The sequence below is a fragment of the Lepidochelys kempii genome, chromosome 2 (assembly GCF_965140285.1).
Source record: "Lepidochelys kempii isolate rLepKem1 chromosome 2, rLepKem1.hap1, whole genome shotgun sequence".
NCBI classification, from domain to species: Eukaryota; Metazoa; Chordata; order Testudines; family Cheloniidae; genus Lepidochelys; species Lepidochelys kempii.
Genome location: NC_136381.1, coordinates 110,496,633 through 110,522,060, shown reverse-complemented (window position 1 = coordinate 110,522,060; position 25,428 = coordinate 110,496,633). Strand labels below are relative to the sequence as shown.

The window sequence follows — 25,428 nt, the reverse complement described above, 5'->3', positions numbered from 1 at the left end:
AAGAAGTGTGAGGGGAGGCCCTCATTTTGAGGACACTAGGATCCAAGTAGGGCCTCCCCCACACTGTAGTCTTGGGGAAGGGGGGAGAGCAGACAGGAACCAGCCAGCCAAAGCAGGAACTTCTGAACTGGGAAGGGAAGGCGGTAAAATGGGGTTGAACTGGGGCCATCCCTCCCCAATATATTCTCTGGATCCAGAACTGTGCAGGGGGAGATGCCCATCTACTTTGGAAGCACTAGGGCATAGGTGGTGCCTCTCCTACGCACACCTCCATGCATACCCCCCAACAGTCCCAGGTTATGCGGGACTGTCCTGCTGTGGCTCCCAAAACCCCCTGGCGTGGTTGAAGCAGAACATTTCCCACATTCAGTGGTGCCCACAGCAATACTCACCTTACATGCAGTGTGTAAAATTGGCTGGGGGACAGCTAGGGAGGGCACTGGCTTCAACTGCTCCTGGGAATGCTCAGCTCCTCTGGGCAGCTCAGTGGCTGCAGCGGAGCTCAGGGCTGGAGCGTGATACTGCCTGACTGGAAGGCAGGGGATGAGCATGGCACAGACCCAGCAGGAAAGGCACTGGGGCCAGCCACTGCAGCTTTGATGATTCTGCAGGGATTGGCAGACACACTGCGGCCTGGGATCTCCCCAGCTCCCCCAGTGCTGGGCTCGGCAGCCACTATGCTCAGGAACTGCTCTGCTGGCCGTGGGAAACTCCATGCAGCTATGTGTAATGTTGAGAGTTATGCCCATGTGGCCCTGAGGGCAAAACCACAGGGAGGAACCAGCCGAAGACTCCAGCCAGTAGCAGCAGCTGTGGGAGCAGCCAAAGCAGAGACCTTTGGATATATTCAGAGAACTTTCTCGTTCTGACTGGACTTTCTCCGCCCTGTGCTGATTGGCTGTGTTCCAACCCTCCTCCTCCTCCCTCAGTCTCTTCACCTCCGCTTCCCTTCACACCTGTCCCCTTATCCTCGCCTCCTTGTCCTGTCCGTCTCACCCCCTTTCCCTTCCTTTCCATTTAGCGTATCCTCTCCTAACTAACCCCCCCCCCCATTTAAAAACAGTGGAGCTAACATGACATTTGCTGCCATCCCACAGTTCACTCTGCAGGTGGTCTACCCTTTCCCTACCCAGTGTCTGCCTGAGCTATTTAGATTGAAAGCACTTTGAAGCAGGGAGCATCCACTAGTCTGTGTTTGTTCACCACCCAGCACAATGGGGCCCAATTCTTGGTTGGTCCTTAGCCATTATTCTAATAAACATGATTATTATTAAGAATAACAAATGAGTGATACTCTCCATTGGGCTCCCCTTAGAGAATAATGAGCTACTCCCACAAAACAATTCCCCACAATGTGTGATAAACCCCATGTACTGTGTGCTCACACTTGCCTCCAGGAGGGGTAAAGGGCTGGGGGGCTGATTCATTAGGTCACCCATTTAAACAAAAACATACCCACTTTTTCTCTTGTGAGAAACATCACTTCTATTAAGTGCTGCTGCAGGAAATCAGAGCCAGTGCTAAGCATAAGCAGATTAAGCAATTGCTTAGGGCCCTGAGCAGCTCAAAGGGGTCCCCTATTTGCTTTTTATTGTGTTGTGTGGGAGGGACCCAAAATATTCCTGCTTGGGGGCCCGCAATGGGCTACCACAGCCTTTGCTGGAAATGTTTATACTGTGGTTCTGAAAAATCTCTGTAACCAATGGATAGTATGGCACCTTGTTCACCCTGAATAATGTGAAGTGGTAGGGATTTAAAATGCACACCTGGATTTTAAGGGTGTTTCTCCCCTGGGAAGTGTTTGCAAATATCCACCATTTGGTGCAAGTCCAACATTTTCTCTTTTTGTGAGCCCCAGGGATAAGCTGTCTCTGGCAGCATGCAGAAAGGAGTGAGCTCATCTGCAGCAGGGAGAGCATCCCAACATTTCTTTCAGTTTGATGGCAAAATGTGAACAAGGGGCTCTCCCCTCAAACTGTGCCCTCCAGCACCTCAGACTGGAGGAAGAATGGGGGGGGGGGGGCGAGTAATGCTCTGCGCTTGACTGCCCCCTAGAAGTGGAAGGAGAATGGGGAGAAACAACCTTGGGTTGGGCCCTTTCCCTCCCTGGGCTGGGCTGCTGTGGGGTTGGCTGCAGTAGGAGGAGACCAGGATATTCCTGAATGAACAGCTCAGGCCCCCTGCCACTTGTCAGTGTCACTTCAGGCTGCAGCCAGTTTCTATAGCGACGGCACTGATCCAGGTCTCCAGAGTAGTAACAAAGCCTGTTCCCTGCTCTCAGACACTTGCTGCTGCTGAGGCTGAGGGAGGAGGAGGGAACCGTCTCCTGAAGAAACCCTGCCTGCAGCACTAAAAACAGGTACAGAGAGGCACCCAGTTCTATCTGCAGCCACCTCTCCTTTCACTGCATCCCCATCCCCTGCACAGGGGGCTGACTATGTCTCTGGGTGGCATTGTGGGGTTGGGGCTCCCAAAGCATCAATGGGATTTAATGACTTGCTGACAGTTTATTACTGCACCAGTGTCTCCCCTTGAAGGAGCAAGCAGCAGCCCTGCCTGAAGCAGCTCATTCACCAAAGAGCCTGATGCAAAGCCCCCTGCACACCCCTGCCCTCTCTCAGGATTATTTGGGAAGGAGGTGAGGAAATGGGTGTGATGGAGGGAGTGATGGGGCTGAACTCTGCCTGGCTTTGCCACTGTGGAGAAAAACACATGAAAGAATAAAAGGAAGAAGGGAAAGGGAAGATTAATACACACAAATATTGATATAGTGAGAGAAGAGCACGAGCAGATACGTAGATACTGTGGTAAAAGGCAAAAGAAGGAAAGTTGAGATTTCTGTCAAATCTCTTATTTTTGTTTTTGTTTTTCTGAAGTTCACTAGAAACTCAGTGCTAGTGATGAAGACTCCTCTGAAAGGAAGAGGGACAAAAGACTTAGAGAGAAACAGACAGTTTTATGACTTTGCCTCAAGTGTGGGAGGAATAAAAATGGTTCAGTTTAATTGTGCAACTCCAGGGTTCACGGTGCTTGTTGAGGTCACTTTCTTCTGTTAGTCTGACAGGTTGACTTACTGTCCTGGCAACAACTTGAAAGATAAGCTTACAGAAAAATGATACTTTCAGGTTTCATTCCATTTTAGTTCCCTGATCTGCAACTGGTGAGCTTGGCTTTTCATTTCCAGTGGGAATGATATCTATATATTTAAAATAACATGCATGTTCATCAATGAAGTTCATATTTTGTTGCAAATGAAAAGAAAATGTTTTCCCTTGGGAGTTCTGTGTTATATCTCGTTCTGTTCTGATTCTCGTTTTTAGGAAACGACTGGGTCTGATGATTTTGAAATGTATTGCCTGAGAAAAACAAGAAATGCTGAAGCATTGGGTTTAGGATTAATGAATCAAGAAATTGCTGCACACTGATGGGAGTAAACATACAATAAGTTACTGTTTGGTTTTATGTAAAATGTGTTTGTTGCTCTCAAATTCAACCTTCACTAGAAAGTGGGGGGGGGGAAGGGGTTGTGTGTGTTTGTTTTGTTTTGTTTGTTTGTTTTTAAACTCTGTCAGAAATGTGGTTAACTGTGGCAACCAAGGGTAGTCTGGATTGAGTTGCTAGGAGGGTTGGAATAGTAGGAAGGTGAATTTGCTTTTAATGCCAAACAGGATCAATAGGAAGGTCATTGACAAGGCAGTCTGTAGAAGTTTGCAATACAGTTAAATGCCTGTATTGTATTTGTACTGGGCTCATAAATAGAATTATTTTTCGGCATTGCTACTTATTTGCTTTGCAAGTAAATGTATTTAATAGAAGTTGAAAGAGCTTTCTGAATGAAAACAACTCCCAGTGATGACAGATAGGACCGGATCCTGCAAGGTCAGTCTAAATAATTAGCTAGTAGTGTTCTATTGTGGGAAGTGGAATGAAATTATAGCAGTACATGTGTGCAGCCTGTCAGGTACTCGAAACGTGTGTGGTCTTTGATGTAAACAGGAAAAGATGGGAGATTGTATATAAAAGAACCATGTACAGAGGTAGATTTGGCAGTAGAGATGATGATTGTCAATTAAGGATTGGAACTTGAAGTGGTATGGGGTATTCTGAGTATAATCACAGTGTCAAGATTTAAGACACAGGAAATAATGTAATATTCATCTTTCAGGATTTCAGTACCCTCATTAGCTAATTGTAGCCTAGGCGCTGATGAGTCTATGAGGTGAATATAGAAATTGTTACTCTTAAATGAAATAATTAACCCACCAATTTCACTTCACTGAGAGAGACTTGAGAATATTGAGCTAGGAAATATAAAGAAATGGTGACATGAAAGCTCAACTTTCTTTAGCAGCTGTGAGCAAAAGCAGCAGAAGCTTTGTATAAAGCTGAAATTGTCTTCTTTTGTAAGAAACAAATTACCTGATATTTAAAATAAATACATATTAAACTATCTTAAGTAATTCTAAGGTGTATATCACTGTAGTATCTCTCATTTAAACCTTGCATGAAAAGACCTCGGAAGTATTGAGTAAAAAAACCCTAAAGTCCCAGTAGACTGGTTTACATAGTCTATGTGCAAAGGTTTACTCAATATTTAAAAAAAAAAAGTGTTTGCCTTTTTTGCCAAAGTGTCATAACAGTTGCTTTGTTGAAAGTCATATCCTTCTAAATGCCCTCTGTTTGCATGTAACACCAAGGAGCAAATCTGAATTTATTAAATGCATAGGAATAGCAACCTGAGGTAAGTTAGCACAATGGGAAATGGCATTTCTAGACCTTCCTCCAGGCTATGTGAAATTGAATGCATCTGTCAGGTAGTAAAAGGTCAATTGTGTACATTAATGACAAGGGGACTTCTGCTCCCTTTGTTTGCATGGCACCAGGTGAGAAAAACATTGGAACTTAACACAAATCCTACCTTAAACCCCCAAGTGAAAGCCCAAAATCTCTTACTGGTTATGCTATCAAATTACATTACAGAAATGGTTCCATGTAGAATATCTGCAAACTCCCAAAATGGGAGTGGTGTTTGATGAAATGTGAGAGGAGACAGAAGAGAAAAGCCAAAGTACCACACTGGTACCCTGAAAGAACAAGGTAATTTACCACAGAGAATATGGCTGTATCATAACCTTCTACGTAAAGAGGTGCAGAAGAAGTTTAGACCACATCAGGACTGTGCAGAGTAAGCCATTTCATATCTTCCTGAGGTCCCTCATTCCACATAATATCTCAGGAAGCAGGGGACAGGGCCCAAGAAGTCATATAGGAAGCCATTACAAGGAACTGCTAGTAGTGATACAGGGTCACCATAGGCACTGGTACACACCAGCAGCAGTTTCATACATACAGAGAGATACACAGCACTGGCACCCTGGAGACTGTGACTTCAGCCCTCCCAGCATTGTTGCTATGGAGTGCTGTGGGATCTAACTGTACAAGGTTCAGGAAATTCTCGTGTGGTCTTTACACACTTTCTGAAGTGTTGCTGTACCTACCCATTGTAAATGATGTTCCAGCAGTAACATGCTATTGGCAGACATCTGCAGCTTAGTGTGGCATAATATACATACAGTAATCATGACAGTGGATTTCCAAGCATAAAAAAGCAACTTGCAAATGATAGATATTTATAGGCTACATGTTAGACTACCGCAAAGAAGTCAGAAATGGTCCATGTGGACATATGCCTTGTGCTTCAGCTCCATTTGCAGGCACATATAAAGATGTATAATGCTATGCATCTTCCCCAGCACATGAACTGTGACTTTTAAACCACTATAATGGATTTTCAAAGCCACATCATGGATGGTTTCTTATAACTTGTTTTTCCTGCAGATTGAATGGCATGATACACAGCAACTTAGGCATAATAAAAATGTGATAATTATGCATATGTACCTTTCCATTTTTTTTTCTGGCCAAAAAAAAGGAACATGTAGCTCTTATTTATTATAGGGAGACTGGGACAATTTTCTACCTTCTATTAATTCCCAGACAAAAATTATGCTAAAATGGAGTTAAAGTTTGGGAGTACATATCAATAGTTTAGAGTAATTTTGTAGCAATCCCTAAAGTTAAGGTTGCTCAACATTTTCCATTATAAGATCCTGTTTTCCGTTGCTTATCTTTGCCAAATTCTAACCATTTGGGCTGCAATTTTCCATACCAGATGTCTGCCTCAGGCTGACTTTTTTGAAAATTTCAACAAAAACATTCCAGCCATTTCTCAGAACAAGGTTAGGGGAAAATAGATTGTTTGCTTTTTTCCATGTTAAAAATTGCTTACAGCCATTTTGTTGACATGCTCTGGTGCTTCTATGCAGGGACTTTAAATTTAGCAGGTGGTCATCTGTGTCAGGGATGTGTGTTTTGCCAGTCTCGTGAAATTCTGCCCAAATTTGGCCATGTTATGAGCCTCTGAAAATCTCAGTTCACATTCAAGCTCAGTAGAGACTTGTTAGTTGTGCAGCTAAATTCTCTGAAGATTCCACCTCTGCTGAGCATGCTCCATCTCAGGACTGCAAGGCTGATTATGACTTTCCCTGCAATTGCTCCTCATGGCAGCCAGGGGCAGCTGTGGCGCCGTGCACAGGAACCAGGCGCAGGGAGACTGTGTCTCCATTTTCTCAGTCCCCTCACGCCCCACTGGTGCCCAGGCAGTGAGGAGGAGGAGGAAGCAGAGGAGTGAAATGCAGAGAGGTGAGGAGCTGGTTCTGGAGGGTAGAGAGAAGGAAGACTAGGACAAGGGGGAGGAGAAGAGACTGAGATGGGGAGCTGAAGAGAGAAGGGGCTGGGACAAGGAGACAAAGGGGTGGTGGAGGGGGAGACTGGGACAAGAACAGGCTGGAGGAGCCAGGGACAGAAGGGTCTGTAACCACTAGATACACTCCCCAAAGAATAGAGAACCGAACCCAGGGTTCCTGAGTTTCAACATTTCTGTGCTGTCGCTCGGCAGGCATCTGTGAAACCCATACGGAAAATACGTGCTTTGTCTCCCTTTACTGGTTGGCCCACATTAACTACTCTGTTAGTTCAAGTGGCAGAGGTCTGTGCTGTGGATATCCTTAAATGTCCCAATCTTGCTGATGAACCAACCATGTATGAGTCAGTATGGTTCCACATGGTGGAATGTCTGGTGTTTTGTTTTTTTCCTAGTTTACTGTTTAAAAACCTAGGAAATTACCTTAAAAAAAACTGCATTAAAAATGTTTAGGTTGAAAAGTCAAGCTGTCAAAAGATAGGAATTGCCAAAATTAAGATTGAGTGGGCAACGTGGGGATTATAATACTTATTTCCCTTTGTAACGCACTTTGAGACTACTAATGAAAAGTGCTGTATAAGAGCTAGGTATTATTATTGTTTATTATTTCCAACCATCACTTCTATCTAGGAGCTGGTGTGACTCCAATAAGATCAAAAAACCCATCTTGATGCCCTAGATTTCCCTCAGTATAAAACATAAACACACTAATCGCTGGGACAAATTATCTTCACTACCATAAGACAAAGGTGGGAGAGAACATACCAGCAATGAACCACCTGCTTATTTTCATATCAGTCACTCAGATGCTATTGGGATGGATGGATAGATAGAGCCCAACACTGTAAGCCAATTTGGCAACTGGCAGATAGGTGTGCAAAACTAAGGATGCAGTCATAGTCCCTGAAAGTTCTCAGGAATGGTTTTCCAAGCATCACATCCATGTTTTCGGGACTAAACGTAAACCAAATAGTTTGTATAAAGTACCTATCTTCAGACAACATGACAGTAGTTAAGCATATGCTTAATTTTAGTGGGATTTAAGCATGTGCTTATTTGATGTCTGGAAGGGGATCATGGAAACAACTCTCTCTCTCCAGACTGTAAGAGAGAGACATAACTGAGAATCGTCAGCATATTGATGACACAGTAGCCTATAATATCTCATAGTCTTCTCCCTGTGGCTTTACAAAATGTACACATGGAAAAAGAGAGCTGACAAGATTAACCCCTCTGAGACTCCATAAGTGAGAATTCTCAGAGGAAAAAAATTGCCTGTTGAAATCCTCTGAGATCTTTCCAAAAGGAATGAGTGAACCCACCTTAAAGTGACTGTCTGCCCTTCCTAGGTCCTGCTGGTAAATTAAGGCGTGTTTTGAGCAATTGTATGTAAGTTCACCAGTGGTGTCCTGTGTATGTAAACTGCAAACAGAATTTATCCCACTGTGTTTTGCTGTGGTTAAAGATCTGGCCACATTTCCATCTAAAGTCTCTTTTTCAGCAGTTTATAGTAATACAACCAAACACATTTGCTTCAAGCTGAAATATGTGTTGGGGAGTGAGGGTAATTTGTCAGAATTTAAATTGTGGTTTCCATTAACATGCATTAATATTGTACTCCTTTACAATTAAAATTCTATTCAACCTTTTTTGTGTTACAGTAGTGCACATAAAGAGACTTGCTGATTTGCTTTTTGCATTCTTGTTGTTAAAAAGCTGGTGTGTGTGTTTGAGGAGGGTCTTTAAATCTTCAGACCTTGTTGCAAATTGGGCCTTTTTTGTGCATTTTTCTTTTCAATTGCAATATATTCAAATTATTCATAATAGGAATTGACAATAGTACATGCCCTATAACCAGTTAAATACAAATAACCATATTAATATAATGATGCTGTGAATCATTACAATATTATATAAAGCGAGAGATTTTAACTTGCAGAAAGTCTACAAGACTTTCTCAAGACAGTTATGGTATTTTAAATCAAAATATACCTATTTACCGGATAGACTAGAGATATAGTTTACAATCTGAAATGTGTACACATAAGTACTAACTCATTTCACCCTTTTCACCCATTATATGCCTATAATCACTCAAGGCTGATAGGTAACTTCCGACAGTATAACATAGTAGGTGTATTTATATCAGTGGTTCTCAACCTGCCACCCAAGCAGCACACAGCTGCGGCCCATGTGACATCCTCAGGGCCTACAGGTAGTATCTATTGTGACGTTCTTTGCCTTGGGAGAGCACCCTGCAACCCCCCGTATTCCTCATCTGTATATAATTCTGATATGAGGGCTTGTCTATACTGGCACTTGAAAGCACTGAAACTTTCTCGCTCAGGGGTGTAAAAAACACCCCCCTGAGCACTGCAAGTTTCAGCGTTGTAAAGGGTCAGCGTAGACAGTGCACCAGCGCTGGGAGCTACTCCCCGCGTGGAGGTGGGTATTCAGAGCGCTGGGAGAGAGCTCTCCTAGTAGCTGGTGCTACGACTGCACGGCCATGTTAAGGCACTGCTGCGACAGTGCTTTAACATTACGAGTGAAGACTTACCTTTGCATATAAAGCAAGCCTTGTAAGGTATCAGAGGAAAGGTTACAATTTGCTGAAAGTCCTTTCTCTATTCATATATATATAATTAATGCATGTGAAGTTATGAGAATTGTGGTGTTTGGTTGTCACGGAGGGCTTGTCTACACTGGCAATTTACAGCGCTGCAACGTTCTCAGGATTGTGAAAAAACACACACACCCCGAGCACAGCACGTTTCAGCTCTGTAAAGCAGCAGTGTAGACAGTGGACCAGCACTGGGAGCTGCGCTCCTCATGTGTCCTAGCCTTAATGTTTAAACATAGCTTCTCTTTTATTTAATAAATCCATGGGCATTCTTCCTGTCACTCTTGTTTGAAGTCTTAAATCAACATTTATGTGAGGACGTCCAGTCTTCTCTGAATGCAATGGTTTTTGTTGCAGGGGGTGGGGGGAGTCTCTCCTTTTGGATATTGATTGTGGAATGGAGATAAGGAAGAATGGTTCCCAAAATACCAGGTGAAATTCAATAGCTAATAATATTGTATGCACACTCTACTCATAGACCAAAACCTCGCTAAACTTATCAACATGATATTCAGAGAAATACATCATGGCTCTCCCCAGCTTCTCTAGTATGCTTTCAGAAGAGTGGCATCAAGTGTATTATATGCTCCATTTTGGTTGGACAACCGTAACAGGTCAGGATTTTTTTTCCCTTTCCTTTATGGGAATTTACCTAATGAGGAAAATCCTTCTTTCCCAGTGCCCTCCTTCAATGGACCCCAGACCCCACCGGGTGGGGCTGTGCAGGCTTTAGCACACAGCTGGGCTGCAGCTGTGTGCTAACTGGGCCGCACACAGCCTGCAGGTTGAGAACCACTGGCACATACAAATACTGCACAGCGGCTTGTTAAAAAATTGTGTCTTGTAAGAACAGTCCCATGTCTAGGAAAGTGTAGAGCTGTGCCATTCCTAAGGGAGCATCGGGAGACATTCTGCCTCAGAAAAGCAGGGGCCTGGATTCTAAGCTATGACCAAGGTATTCTCAGAACAGCTGAGAAGGTGGCATAAAGCTATCCTTGCTTCCCCCAAGTCTGCAGTGTAAATCAGAGCAGTTTCAGGGTTGCTTTCTCTTAAGCCAGCTGTCTGTGGTTCTAAGGAGCTCCTGGTAGTGAGGGATTGTTGGCATTTTAGGATGCTAAGGTTACATTGCTCCACCAGAGCAGCACAACCCAGCCTTAGCTGACCACAGGATGTGGTCCAAAACGCCTCCTCAGGTTCTCAGAAGCTATGCCCCATAATGAGATGCAACTTACAGCCCCTTGTGCAGCAGTCCAAGGGCCAGCTCTGCTCCACCTCATCACCATTCTTCCTGCCCCCTGTCAGGAAGCAGTTCCTATGTTATAAGGGTCACACACTGAGCGTGGGAAAAGTTCCTTGCACCCTCCCGAGACTGTGCACCTCTGTAAGGCCCAGATGGGATCTGGCTTGATGCAGGAATTACTGGGTGGCATTCTATGACCTGTCTTACAAAAGATTAGATAGTCACAATGATTCCTTCTAGCCGCAAATAAACGTCTCATTGAGAACTAGGGGTAAAGTTCAGAGTTTTAAAAGTTTATTGGTTTTGAGTTATCTGAGTACAAAAAAGAACCTGATGTGTTTCTTAACACTTAAAATCCCATTTGGCAATTTCTGATTTACTAAACTTTCTACCTAAATAATTTAAGGCTGAAAAGAAACATGAGAAATTTCAGTCCAAGGGTACACTTTATTCAGGTTATAAATATTTGAAATCAGGTGCCTAGAATGTAAATATTTCCCCAGCCATAACCAGAGCATTGCTAACTTAGAGCCATAAGTGGTACAGGGCACATGTACCATTCACATGTATGAAATGTTGGCAGCACCATAGTCCCTTATCCTGCATTCACAATCCTGTCTTGTTGAACACCCAGCTGTATTAGACTAACCCTGTGGGCTTGGAGTCACAAACAATATCTTTCATTCAGGAGTGTAGTAATCCAGTTGTACATAGAAACAAATCATGTCTCAGAATCATGCATGTCTGTCAATTCCATGACAAACCCAATAAGTTTTGTTTGAGGAAATATGATTTCCTCACAAAAGATAAAGGAGTTGCCATAAATCACATCTGCCACTCCATGGCTATCCATTTTTATTTAAGGTATTTTCTATGATAATATCCAAACCATTTGTCAGCTTGGTGGCCTAAAACCTAAGGAAGTGACCTCACCTGCCTAAAACATCTAATTTGTTTTCATAGGTGCCATTAACTATGGTTGGAAATTGAACCTTCTTGCTAGTGAGAGAGTCTTGTGAGGCTAGTGAGAGAGGAAATAGAATTGCCTGCTTTCTCCTGCATTCACTAACATTTCATCTAGGATGGTTTGCTGACAGCTCCAACTAAGGATTACCAAAGCCATCTTGTAATTTTCCCTCCTAAATCCTTGTCTGCTCAACCAGTCTCCATTACTGTCAACAACAAAGCAATTCCCAGGTTTGCAATGCAAAGATAAATTTCAGCGCTTCCTTCTCCTTTTTCTCTTTACATCCAGGCTAGGATAAAATCCTGCCATTGCTCCCTCCACAACATATCTAAAATTCCCTCACCTTCCTATCTGTCCAATGTCTCAATCTCTTGTTTCAGAGTAGCAGCTGTGTTAGTCTGTATTCGCAAAAAGAAAAGGAGTACTTGTGGCACCTTAGAGACTAACAAATTTATTCCTTTATACTCTCTTCCACCTTGTCTCCTGTAACCCACTTCTCACCAGCTGACTTGATATCCACATTGCTTTCCTCCAGCATGTCCAAAACCCTGACATCTTCCTTAGCCATCTTACAAGCCATGTTACCACCTCTCCCATCTTTGACTCACTCCATGGACTGGCTTGCATATCAAGGTCAAAGTAGTTTTCATCATATTCAAGGCTCTACATCTGGCCCTGCGTATATCTCTGACAGTCTCCTACTGAATTCATCCTACCTCCCTCTACTCTGCAAATAATGCTAGCCTTGAAGCCGCCTTTCCTGAATTTCCTTCTCCCACACTCATGTCTATACCATCTTCCATACCACTCCCCCCACACACGTGTTTGTAACCTCATCCCATCCACCAAACTCTCATCCTTTATCTCACTCTTTCAAACACACTTCTGTGAGAGCACCTTCAAGAAGTGAGTGAGTTCATTAAAATAACAAGATTTCATTGTTCATTAAACAATCCCAAAATGTGCATCTGCTCAAACTGAGCCACCATATAATTGTAACCCTTGTCCTCCTTCCCCCACATTGACTGTTTGTTCTCTTTTCATCACATCATCTCTAATATTAGACTGTAAGACCTTTGTTGCAGGGGCCTTGTCTTTTTATATATTTCTTTTAAATCCCTAAGTATATTTTGGGCACTATAAAGCAAATCATCATCATCATAAGAATTAATAATACTAATAATAGTGTACAAATATATAGCCATGGTCTGTGGCCACACTGATATTGTTTACTGTTGAAGTGTTCTGATCCAGACTGAGAGTAGAGTTATCCAGTACTTTTATGCTGACCCAAAAAACAGTATAAGAAATACAGAAATATGCTAAAATAATAGTAGTGTGCGAACTAAAGCTGACAAACACCAAGAAACTTACGTTTCAGGCGTATATTTTAATTTGAGATACCACTATTAGCTTAGGCATTATAGGGATCTCAGAAGCAAATCTTACAAAATGTCTTCAGTTACACGCATGCAGCCCATTTAACTCAATGGGGCTGAGTTCAGTGGCCTTGAACAGGTGCCACTGAGGGTAGAATTTGCCCCAGGAGTCAGGACACTGAGAATGGATTGAAAATCTTTCATTTGAATTCCCTTGATTTTTTTTCAGTAAAAATACAATTCTTATTGATGTTGTTTTAATCATTTATTGTATTAAATTTCATTTTCTGAATAGTTGAATTAAAAGATTACCAAATAATATGTTTTAACCCTGCTATTGCCAGTGAATTATACTTAGGTCTCTCTCAGACCCAACGGAGCAATTATTTCACATGGTACATTAATAGAATATATGAGACACTTCTTCTGCTACCATAATGGCCCTTTTGGACAGGATACAATGTAGTGCAAGAGTATCAAATGCTTCATTCACCTACTGGATCAGGTCCATTAGACTTGATACTCTGCCAATAGCTTCCAGAATTCATGCATTCATAAAGACTTACAGAGAGATCCTGTCTGCCCCTTTTACACACCCTCTGGTTTTAAAACAAGTTTATCATTTTGGGCATGCAAGTACATGCAGAGTTGTATGATGATGGTGTAATGACTAAAATGCCATTTCTTAATTATGATGTTCACAGAGTGGATGTAGATACAAGCACACCTGTTGCCAAGCTTTAATAACTTGACAATTTAAAAATGGTTTTCAATAACAGCATCATTCTCTACAGATTAACACCCGACATTTTTGTAAAAAAATTTTTTTTAGTTTGCTTTTCTTATTGCCTCCCATTCAATCCAGTAGGACTTTTGCCTGAGTACGAACTATAGGATTGTCTACTGCATCTTTGACTACATGAGCCAAAAAGAGTTTTAAAGCTACAAACCAAAATATTTCTGAGGGTTTGCAGGCTTTACAGGCACTGTCCCCTCTCACCCAGGAAGTGAACGTGGAGTTTTACCTCCATATGGTTTGCAGATAGGGCCCTTTGGAAAAAATGCCCATACTCATACATTACATTTCTCATGCAACATTCCAAGCAAATGTAAATGAAATTAACTAAGTTATGAATCCCTAAAAATAAGATTTGTTAACATACCTTTAAAAAATATATAATGAAAGCAACAGAATGGAACAGTAGACCTTGTTTCAATGCAACCTATCTATGAGACTGGCAAAAAAAAAAAAAAACATTAACACGATATTCCACCATTGTTATAACATTTATTTACTTTGACATCACTATTGGTGTTCTGTTTTTTAAAGACAAAAATAGGCAAGATTTGCTAACATGACATTGGCTAAAGTTACGTTGGTTTCAACTGAATTACTCTGGATTCACACTGGTCTAACTGAGATCAGGGGCTGACTTGCAATATCTAGAGCAGGGGTGGCCAACCTGTGGCTCCGGAGCCGCATGCGGCTCTTCAGAGGTTAGTATGCAGCTCCTTGCATAGGTGATGACTCTGGGGCTGGAACTACAGATGCTAACTTTCCAGTGAGCTGTGGGATGCTCACTGCTCAACCCCATGCTCTGCTTCAGGTCCTGCCACCATTCCACCCCTTCCCCCAAGGCCCTGGTGCCTTCCCCCGAGCCTGCCATGCCCTCGCTCCTCCCCCCTCCCCACCAGAACCTCCTGCACACTGCAAAACAGTTGATTGCGGTGGGCGGGAGGCATGGGGAGGGAAGGGGAGGGACTGATTGATGGGGCTGCTAGTGGGCGGGAGGTGCTCGGGGCTAGAGGGGGGTAGCAGATGGGGGCTGCTGACAGATTACTGTGGCTCTTTGGCAATGTTCATTGGTAAATTCTGGCTCCTTCTCAGGCTCAGGTTGGTCACCCCCATCTAGAGGTTCTGTTGACATAGCATTATGCCCCAGTTCAGGGCCATCCCTAGCTGTTTTGGTGCCCTTCGCAGCCCCCAGGCCTCCACCGGGAAGGAACCACCCCCCAGCACTGGCCAGCGGCGTGGCTGGAAGCCAGGGGAGTGGAGCAGGCTGGGGCCGGGTCCCTCCACTTACCACACGGTGAGTGCAGGGTTGGGTCTGGTTGCAGTCTTCAGAAGAGTGGGGGCGGGGCTGGGGTGGAGCAGGGGCAGGAAGAGGTGGGTCTGGGGCAGGGGCCTGGGGAAGAGCCGGAGCCGGAGCAGGGGCTGGAGCAGGATGCGGCTGTGCAGGGCACCAGGAAATTTGGTGCTTTGCATATGGGTAAGGATGGCCCTGCCCCAGTTCCATTTTTGTAATCTAAGTGTTTTTAACCATTTCACCCTTTTTCTCAGTGACGTAAGAATTATTTACAGATGTATTATACCATAAATTGCATCACTAAAAGTGGTGTTCAGTACTGTTTTTATTTTGTGCAGTTTGGCAGGGATAATTGGAAGCTAGAGGTTTGGTCACAGGTGGCATGATATCCTCTGGCTAAAACATAATCACTTCTTGATATAGAGAAGGAATACCTCATTAACAGGGTGAACCTTCCTTTTGGACAGGCTGAAAAAAGTCAGAAAATTCAATCTGTATCATTGTGGGGAAGGAATTTCACCAGGTGGGATTATCTTGCAGACCTTTTTCAGACCACTTCCTATTCAGTTCAGTGGAACTTTTGCCTGAGTGAGGACTACAGGATTAGCCATTGCACATCTGGATACATAAACTAAGGTTCTATTTGGTGCATAGTTCAATCTCAGAAATGTGTCAATAGGATAGTTGTTGCATAAAGATAGCACTATTAGCATTTGCAACAAGAGTCTTTTCTTCAGAAAAATCTGTTTGATTTTCCCCCTTACTATGGAAATCTTTTAAAAAGATAACCTTATTGAAGAAAACAGTCATTCCCTTTAACAGGTGTCATAAAAGTAACCTGTCTGATCATAGGTATTTTGGTTTAGTGTGTGGAAACTGTGGCCACTGCTCTCTGAATGCCTCTCTGGAGGGGGCAATAGCTGGTAGATCTATGTAGCGTAAGATCCACTAGCACTGCATTTGCTTGCTCTTCCCCCTGGCTCACCTGTGTCCCATCCCCCTCCCATTTATACAGCAGTGTGCAAGAGATCCTGCAGAATTGGGCTCTGTTAGAAACTCATGGAAGTTAATGTTACTGAAAGTTTCCACTTGCAGACTTTGTTACCTCTATTAGAGGGGTCATTATAGAGGGACACACTGTTGCATGGCTGGAGGTATGGGTCTAAGAGAATTACAAAAACCTTTGGGGAAGGGTCTGCAGGTCTTCTATTGTGAAGCCATATCTATTGTGTAGTATCACTGCCTCGCCTTTCTAAGGGAAGAATATGGCTGAGCAGCACAGTTCACAAATCTACATGAGGGGAGGGGAATATATGGACCCTGCAGATGACAGTCTCAATTTTATGTCTTTACTCATCCTCTGAACCATCCAGGTCAATTTGAGACGTGTTCTGGGTATGGAAACTTGTAGAGTGAAAGATAAAACTTCTGTGGTCTTCTCAGATATCTTCTATCGCTTTTCTAAAAGCACTTTTTTGTTCCTCTCCATGGCTCGTGTAACACCATGGACTGCTTACAGATCTGGTGCTAAGCAGGCAAACACAAGTGCAACTGATAGGCAGCTGTTGTAGCAAAACCTCAACTTGATAGAAAGTGATGATCTGCTGGACAATGTTAAATAACTTCTGTTGAACCTATCTCTGTTGCAAGTAACTCATAATTCACTTAATAGAAGAGTGGTGGGAGTGGCTCTACTGAAGGAGAGAATATGGGGGAGGGTGCTGAGAAATCCTGCGTTAGTCTTGTTGTAAGCAGTCCAATCTAGAGAGATCGCTTGGGCTGGATTTTATGTTTCATTGAGAGCTCCTTTTGTCAATAAAACCAAACCCCAGGAAAAGGATATATTTTAATACACTACAACTTGTGTGCACAGTGTTTGGAGACGTGTGACGAAACCATGGATTCACAATGGATGAAATGCAGCCCTATGTATTAACCCCCTGGCACTTCAGAGAAGGGACTTTTACCTTATAAATATATGCAAATTGCAAGCATTCAGCACACTGAAAGTGAGTGCATTAGGAAATATATAAATCATCCTGGAATGTTTGGTCCGTCAAGTCACTGAGCTGGCTGATCATTCGCTCATCACTTTTTGGAAAAGATATCAGACGCAGTGGAGTGTTCAGGAGACCATTCCATTCAACAGCTCAGAGTAGTGAGGGTGAAGGTGGTTTTGCTTTATTAAAACCATTATATTCTTTAATTATTTTTAAAGAAATATTAATTATACTCTTTAATGTAACTTTAATCTTACTGTTTCTTTCCCTGTCAAAGTGTCTTCTCATTCTTAATTTGGATCAGGCAAGAATTATCCTTCATTATCCTGCTTCATTCTTTTCTCCTCCGCCAAACTGTTCTTTTGTGACACTCTAAAAGGAAAAGTGACATTGCTGGGAGTACTCATTAAGAAAATAATATGTTGCTAAGGAGATTTGTCCATATTAGAGTGAAATCTAGAATTTTTGATGGTTCTAATTTGTATTCTTCTTGCATTGTACAGCATCTAACCATGAATGCAATTAACTAGGCACTTAACTAAAACCCAGTGTACTGTGTGACAAATAATATATCAGGTCTCAAACAATACGAGGTAGAACAGCTAAGTAAGCAAGTATAAGAACTCTTATGTGATCCTGCTTTATGATAGTTTATATTACTTTAAGTTCCCTTTATCTAAACTTTCTAGTTAGACTGCTGGGCAGGCCATATGGAGAAATTTCTGAGACAGTGATATGCCTCAGCGATTTTTGTGTTTTTAAATATGTTTAAATGGAAAAACACACTTTAAATATTTGAAATTAGTTTACCATTTCAAGTGTAGTAGTATGCAAATGACAGAAAAGGGCCATGGCTGTGGTGAAGGCAAAGAAAACTTTCATACCTACTCCATAGAGTCCACAAAGTCCTGACTAGTAGAACTATTTTGGGTGGAGGACAATCTAGGGAACCCAGGTTATCCTTGCCCAAAAACAGAACCAGGTGATTCTCACTGCAAGACTTTTTCTATCTACTTTGCAGACAAGAATGATCAGATTTTATTGGATTGGCTGTCTCTGTGGTAGCAAATCCTTTTGGGTGGGGACGGGGGTGAGGGAAGTACATCATCTCTGAGTTTTGACAGGTTACACGTGCTGAGAGATAAATCTTCAGATACACTGGAGCACTTGCCACTTTTCTGGTCCTCTCACCTAATCCTGGGTAGATATTCAGGCCTGAATATGCTCCCAGCATTACTAAGGCCATGTCTATGCTACAAGGACTATAGCAGCATAGCAATGTTGGCATAATCCTATAGTGTAGATGCAGCGTAGCCTACAGTGATGGAAGGGGGGGGGGTTCTGTCACTGTAGGAACACCACTTCTCCAAGCAACAGTAACTAGGTCAATGGAAGCAGTCTTCTGTCAACCTACCTGCATCTACACCAGGATTTAGGTAGGTATAGCACTCAGGGGTGTGGATTTTTCACCCCTCTGAGCACCATAGCTATGTCAGCCTATGGTTTAAGTATAGACCAGGCCTAAGAGTAGCCTCAGGCTGCTCCAAGTTGTTCTGGCTAGTAAAAGGTTCCCTAGAGGCCACTATGCCCTCAAAGTCTGTTAGAGCACAGCATATCCCAACCACAAACCCCCTGCATAGCCCCAATATACTCCTTATGCGAGGGGATCTTTGGAATGACATAGAGCTAGCATACCCAGCCTCCTCAGCTGCCCACTTAGGAGCAGTGAAAGGCTGAGAATCTGATTCTTGGTGCTAGATGTGCTGGTTTCTTGGCCTGAAACCTATGAGCTAGTAGACTCAGGCTCCGTATGGCTTCCTCTGAAGGAGGTATTGGGTATACTACTGGTTAAGATTTCCTTCCTGAAAGAAATCATTGCCAAGGATCCACTTTTTCACAAGTGACTGTTAGGTTCATGTTTAAGAAGCTGTCCCTTCATATCAGTTTTGCCAACTACTGCTGTATTTCTAATCTTCCTCATTTGAGCCAGGTTACTGAGAAGATTGTAGTGGAGCAATTTTGACACCTTTTAAACTATTTTTAATCTCAATCTGACATGTAGACTGCACTAGTTTAACCAATTGATTGTCTCCTCTGGGCTATTTTAGATCACTAAGCAACCTTCAGTACCACTGACCATTAGGTTTGCTGATATTGGCAGTGGTGGACCATGTAGTGTCAATAGTTAAAAGTACCCCTTTTCATCTGCATTGGCTAAATAACTTCAACCACTTCTCTGTATTGCAGGCATGCCCACAATTATCCAGGCTTTTATGACCTCCATATTCTTTGGTTGCAATATGCACTTCTTGAGGTTACCTTTTTGAAGACCTGTTGAAAGCTACAGTTGGCTAGCGTGTGGGGGCTTCCTGCTTGCTCAGTGATGTCAATGCAGTTTAACTGGGAATATATGGCACCTGTTTTCTGAAGTCTGGGTATCAATTCCCTTTGGAGTGCAGTAAAGGTCTGGATTTTGCTCTATATATGCTCTGTCATTGGGCCAAATTGTGATGCAACTGCTCAGCAGATGCAGTGCAGAGGGAGCTCTGCAGCTCACCATGCTCAGTGCCCAAGGAGTGGTACTGGCATCCAGCGCATGGGAGGGATGTTTGAGAGCATCCACAGAGACAATGCATGGAATCCCTAAGGGCTGTAAATGTAATCTGAGATGCCTCTCCACTGCCATATTAGCCATGGCTTCATTAGAAATGACTTTGGGTGGGGGTGTTGTCTCCCCCAGTGAAGAGAAGAGTTTCATTGGCTGACAGAAGGGGAGACAATAAAGTGGTCCCCTTCCTTCTTCCCACTTTCCACCAGAGTCAGCCAACACTATGAAATACCTACTCTCCCATCTATGACTGCAATGAGTAAAGTGGAGAGCAGCAAAGTCTCCCCCAAGAACCCAATCCCTTCTCATCCACAAGCACTTTGGGGAGACGTTCTGAGCTCACCCCATCTAGTGGGTGTTCCCCGTCTCTTCCACAGTAAACTGTCTGGCCAGCCTCCTCAGTGTACTGGAACTGCTCGTATCTCTAGGACCTATCCAGGTGAGTAAGGGTTTGCAGGATCGAGCCATGATCTGACTGTCCCTCATCCAGTTCCAGGGAAGCCCTAGAATTAAATACTCCAACAGGAATATCACATTATCAGTCCTAATCTAAACAACATCAACAACACTAAAGTGTCGGTTCTAGTTGTAATAAACTGAAAGGGGACTACATATCTGTATGTTCTGGCATGGCATGAAAGTCTCTTAACAGCCCACCATCAGTGTCCTTGCTGAACATTTGTGGTCTGTGTATTACCACTATATATACAAGTTCAGTCTGTGAAGATTCTGCCCTTCACTTGACCTAGACAGCATTGTATCCATTAGCAATAACTTTACTGCTTAAGTTAAAGGATTGTCTCCCGTTGCTGTCAATACAATATTCTCTTTCATTGACAACCCACAACGGGGACAAGACCAGCACATTTCATTGCTAAGTACCATATTAAGTCTCAATAATGCAATTTCAGTCCTCTTGAAGACTGAGAAGTCCTATTCCGGCATTAATTTGATTTAAGCAAGTCACAGCAACACTCCAGCAGTCATGGGGCTGGTGAGGCTACACTTTATAGCACTTTGCTATAAATTAGTATGATGCCATCAGTTACAAGGAAGTCCCAAAATTGCTTTTCTAACACTTGCGTTCCTATTGTTTAAGAGGAATCTGTTTTCAGTTCCCAGTCGCATTACACATAAAAGTCCATTGCAATAGATTCTATTGCACATTTGAGGTAAGCACAGACTGCAGCTGGGAAAATCATTTGTACCAAGCAATTTATTCAACCAGTTTCACCTCTTTTTCTGTTTAAATCTCTGCAAACAGATTGAAGTTTTGTCTCATTTATCTGTTGTTCCAAATTATTCATAGAATAATTTCTGCAAATATTTTTTTCTCTGTAGCTTGTTTGCAAGTGGTTTATTTGGTATCTGCAATCCAAGTGGTTTTGATTGAAAACATAGAGCATATGACATATTTCTGTTCCAGGACTTGATTAGTTTAACTCTTAGAATCAGGTTTCTAGTATGAATGTTGGCATTTCCCTTTCTGTGCATACCCTGCAATGTTCACCTAAAATTTGCCATTTTTGTGATCATTCCTGCCAATAAACTCATACACAAGAGCATTCACATAAAACAAATAAAGGGGCATGAACTCCACTGAAGTAAATTCATTAAAAAAAATTAAATTTCTATATTGCACAGCAATAGAAATTGGGATAGGTCCCTACAGGACAGGAGCGGAGGACAGGAGTGGACTTCAGAAGTTTCACCAATGGAAAAGTTAGCTTATAGATTGAGAAATTACCACAACACTTCTTGTGGAATCCTTGACTAGCTATAATGGTATTTTTGTTCATGTTGCAGTAATGCCTAGGAGCCCTAGGTATGGACCAGGACCCCAGTGCACTAGGCACTGTACAAATACAGAGCAAAAAGTCCCTGCATTGTACTTCCCATGGGCCTATGTGGAAAGCCATGGGAGGGGATTTTTTTATGTGAAAATCCTTCACAGAAATTATCCCCCATTGTCCTGCTGTGGGGAAGTGGGTGGGTCCTCCTATTTTGGAAAAGTCGATCCCATTCATGTGGAAGCCCTGTATCCATGTAGTTACTCTTGTTCCTAATGGCCACTGCCCCAGCCCAGCTCCCATGGGAACTGCACTGACAGGGATTCCCTCTGGCCATGGTTCCCTCCAAGCTCCTTGTTGGAGACTGTGGAAATATTAACACAGCCTAGAGCTTTATTAATTTTGCTATGCAAGTTCCATAGAGCTACATGAGCATCCTACCCCAAACCCTTTATTTTCCCAGCTCACCCCCCTCCCCTCACTTTTCTTGTGTGGATCTCTGACTGTGCAGAGAGGGTCCTCCAAGGTCTGGGATGAGATGGGGGAAGGTGAGTGTAGGAAACAGTGCTTCTGAAGGGCTATAGCGCCCCTTCCACACACAGAGGAAGAGAAATCTGCATGTGGAGGACCCCTCTATGTGCAGATGCTGGGGAAACAATCTGGACCTCTGTTTATGAAACTGAAATTCTGCTACACAGAACAGGAATTGCTATGATACTCCTTGTCGACTATTTTCAATCATGAAAGGCTCAAATAAACATTCAAATGAATGTTCACAGATACTTTTTTGCAGTATTCACCGAGTTCAAGGGAGGACACAGGTTCTAATTACCTCATCCTTTATGTAAAAATACAGCCAGAATTTTTCCATTTCATTATTTGTGAAAACTATCAAGGCAAAGGAAATATGCCTTTGAAAATCAGATGAAAATGAAGCTTGCTGGGGTGGCATAATTGCCAGCAAGGGCTCTCATGAATTAAGTAACCATCAAGAAAATTTGAAGCATAAAGCAAACTTACTGGATTGTTGCTATATTTGCTTTTTCCCCCCCTTGTGTACAAAGCATGTCCAATGGATCGTTCCAATATGAGTACAAACATCTGCACGATGACTAATGCAGTCATGGGCAAACTTAGCCTCTTCACGATTTTTACATTTGTGTGATCACTCAAACACCAGGAAGACCACAATGCAGGCATGCTTCTTAGCTTTATCCTATGATTAGTAAGTAGCAGAATTTAATGATATTTTTTTTCTCTCAACATCTGGATTTTTAATTTATTAGGGTTCTTTTTAGCATATTTGTGAGAATTATAAACTAGATCCCGTTCTCAGTTCCTTCAATACAATTCCATTTGTACTAAACTTAACTGAGAGGGGAATGTCACATTTTTGGTAAACCAAATATTGGCATAGTGCAAAAAAATGTATATATTTTATCCCAACACTTATTTTTTAAATATACTTTCCAAGTAAACTGAAGTTCAGGTCTTACATGTTAATATACCTAGAGAGTTTGATTATATGTTTCTCAGATGACCCCTGAAGTTATGGAGATTGCATAGCACATCAATCAGGACAGAGTTCGGTTCAGATTTTCTCCAGAAAGGCTTGTTGATGGAAGGTAAGGACTGAGAGGGTTGCTTCATGTGTGAAAGTTCGTATCTGAAGTAGGTTGTTCTGCCACTTATGAATTGTCAGCATTCTGTAACTAAAGTAAATCCAGTTGTCTTTCACATTTTCTTTTCTATTTGGCAAAGAAAAATAATACCAATTCTGAATAAAACATAAAACCTACATAGCAAAATATGCGTAAACTTCAGTATCAACACTGCATCAAGTATAATTCCTTTGTTTTTTCCTTTTATAGTGTGGCTGTGCTAACTTGTTCAGGTAAAATAAGAATGAGAGAGAATTTTTACACAGACCTTTCCTTAAAATTTGAACCAATTGAAGTGGAATATTTTCTGAGATCAAAACCATCATAGGTCATTGTTTTTGTGTTTAATTTTCATAGGGCTCTGGACTTCCTGGTTTCACCCAGGACACACCTAGGCTGTTTTATGGATTTGCCAGCCTGGCTACCAGGGAGTACTGGAAGTTTTACAAGAGGTCTGGAAATCTCTTGGGTGAAATCCTGGGTCAATTGAAGTCAGTGACGGAACTCTCATTGACTTCAGTGGGATCAAGATTTCACTTCATGCGTACAGACTGAATCACAATTCAGAGAGCTAGAGATAAACATCCAAATGTCCAAACTTTCTGATTTGCATCCATCACCGATTTACATATTAGAGGCAGGCATAGACGATAGAGTTCGAATCTAGAACTAGATCTGAATTTCCTGAAATTGCAGGGTTTCCAGATCTAGGATGTTGCTTCAGAACCATCTCTTTTCCATATATAGATGTTCAGTGGCTAATTAGCAAGGTGTACCAAGTAAAACATTGCAGTGTCAGGGAAGCTGTGTTCAGAGGTGAAAGTAAGCCGGTCCGGTCCGGTCCATCGGCAAGAGCCAGTACGCCGTGCTGGACCGGACCAGCTTCCCTAGGCTGGCACTTTAAAGGTCCCGGGGCTTCCCGCAGCGGCCAGAACCCCTGGCCCTTTAAAGCATCGCCAGAGCCCCACTGCTGGATCCCCTGTGGTAGCGGCGGCAGGGCTCTGGCAGCGCTTTAAAGGGTCAGGGGCTCCGGCCGCTGTGGGGAGCCCCGGGCCCTTTAAAGCGCCCTCCGAGCCCTGCTGCCAGAGCCATGGGGTAGCAGCAGCAGGGCTCCGGCGGTGATTTAAAGGCCCCAGAGCTCTGCTGTGGTAGTGGAGGCCAGGGCCCTTTATATCGCCCCTGAGCCCCAGGGCTCCCAGCCGCCTCTGCAGCTGGTAGCTCTGGGGGTGATTTAGCCAGAGCCCTGGGGCCTTTAAATCTTGATTTAAATGGCCTGGGTATTTAAAGGCCCCACCTCTTCCCGGTTGAGGCCACGCCTCTTCTGGTCGAGGCCATGCCCCTCCGCTCAGGACTCCGGAGTACCAGTAAGTCCTTTAAGTTACTTTCACCCGTGTTGTAATAGCAATAGTAGAAGGAAGAATTACACCTTCCCTTGCACTCCATGCTGGAATTATTTATAGACCCAGACCAGAAGACCTGCACACGGCCTATGCACTGCTTAATTTCTATTTAAACTCTATTTTGAAGGTTCACGTGGGATTTACAGAACATAGGCCTTTTTTGTTCCCTTGGCACAGATGGTAATTTCACCTGACTGAAGAAATCATGACTGAGTACTGTAATTTGTTCTCATCTGGTCCCACACTCAAAGGTCCCTCCCAAATGATAGAAAATACAAAATATGTCCTAAGGGAAACAATTCTGTAGTATTTTAGTGATGTGTAATTTTGTATGTATTAATCTACACTTTCCAGTACAACAATATATCTTAAAATAAAAAAAAAACCAAAAAGCTTCTGTGACGATGCTTCTTAACTCACTTTAATGTGTTACATTCAAATGTATTGTGTCAAGCAAACTACCTGGCAAACTTCCACAATGTTATCATCTTTAATTGGCAGGCATTCTGAAACCCAGTATAATAACATGTTGGCTTTTTATTAATGCTGAGCATAAAGATAAGTGGTTTACATATCTGCAGATCACATAATTAAACATTAATTAACATAATAAAATGTTGGCAAGCTTTTTTATTTATCATTGTATATCTTTTCAATTCATCATCTAGAATCAAAGTCTTACAGACACCACATAATTCTCAGAGCTTCTGAAGGGCAAAAAATCTGGAGAAGGAAAACAGGGCCCCAGATTATCTACCTAACTGGGCAACCCAGTGAAAAAAATATTACCAGAGAAGAGTGGTAAATTTTTGAGCCTGCTCTATGAAGTAATTCTCATCTCTTTGTATAGCATAATGATTGTGTTTTTAAGGATAGGATTTCTATAGTGCAGTATTTATTCATATTATAATGG

At 42.6% G+C, this 25,428-nt stretch overlaps 1 protein-coding gene across 4 annotated transcripts in view; it reads left to right on the top strand.

The window, feature by feature from the left end:
• Positions 1-25,428, top strand: part of RNF182 (ring finger protein 182) — a 60,476-nt gene that overhangs the window by 26,492 nt on the left and 8,556 nt on the right. The window contains exons 1-3 of one of the 4 annotated variants that reach the window (XR_013635345.1): positions 2,290-2,359; positions 22,991-23,079; positions 25,184-25,342. The exons of 1 other annotated variant lie outside the window; for it this stretch is intronic. The gene's annotated coding sequence lies outside the window, so the exon portion shown is untranslated. Of the gene's footprint in view, positions 1-2,289; positions 2,360-3,070; positions 3,161-22,990; positions 23,080-25,183; positions 25,343-25,428 lie in introns of those variants that run through there. 2 more of the 4 variants (XM_073331943.2, XM_073331948.2) reach the window with 2 other exon arrangements.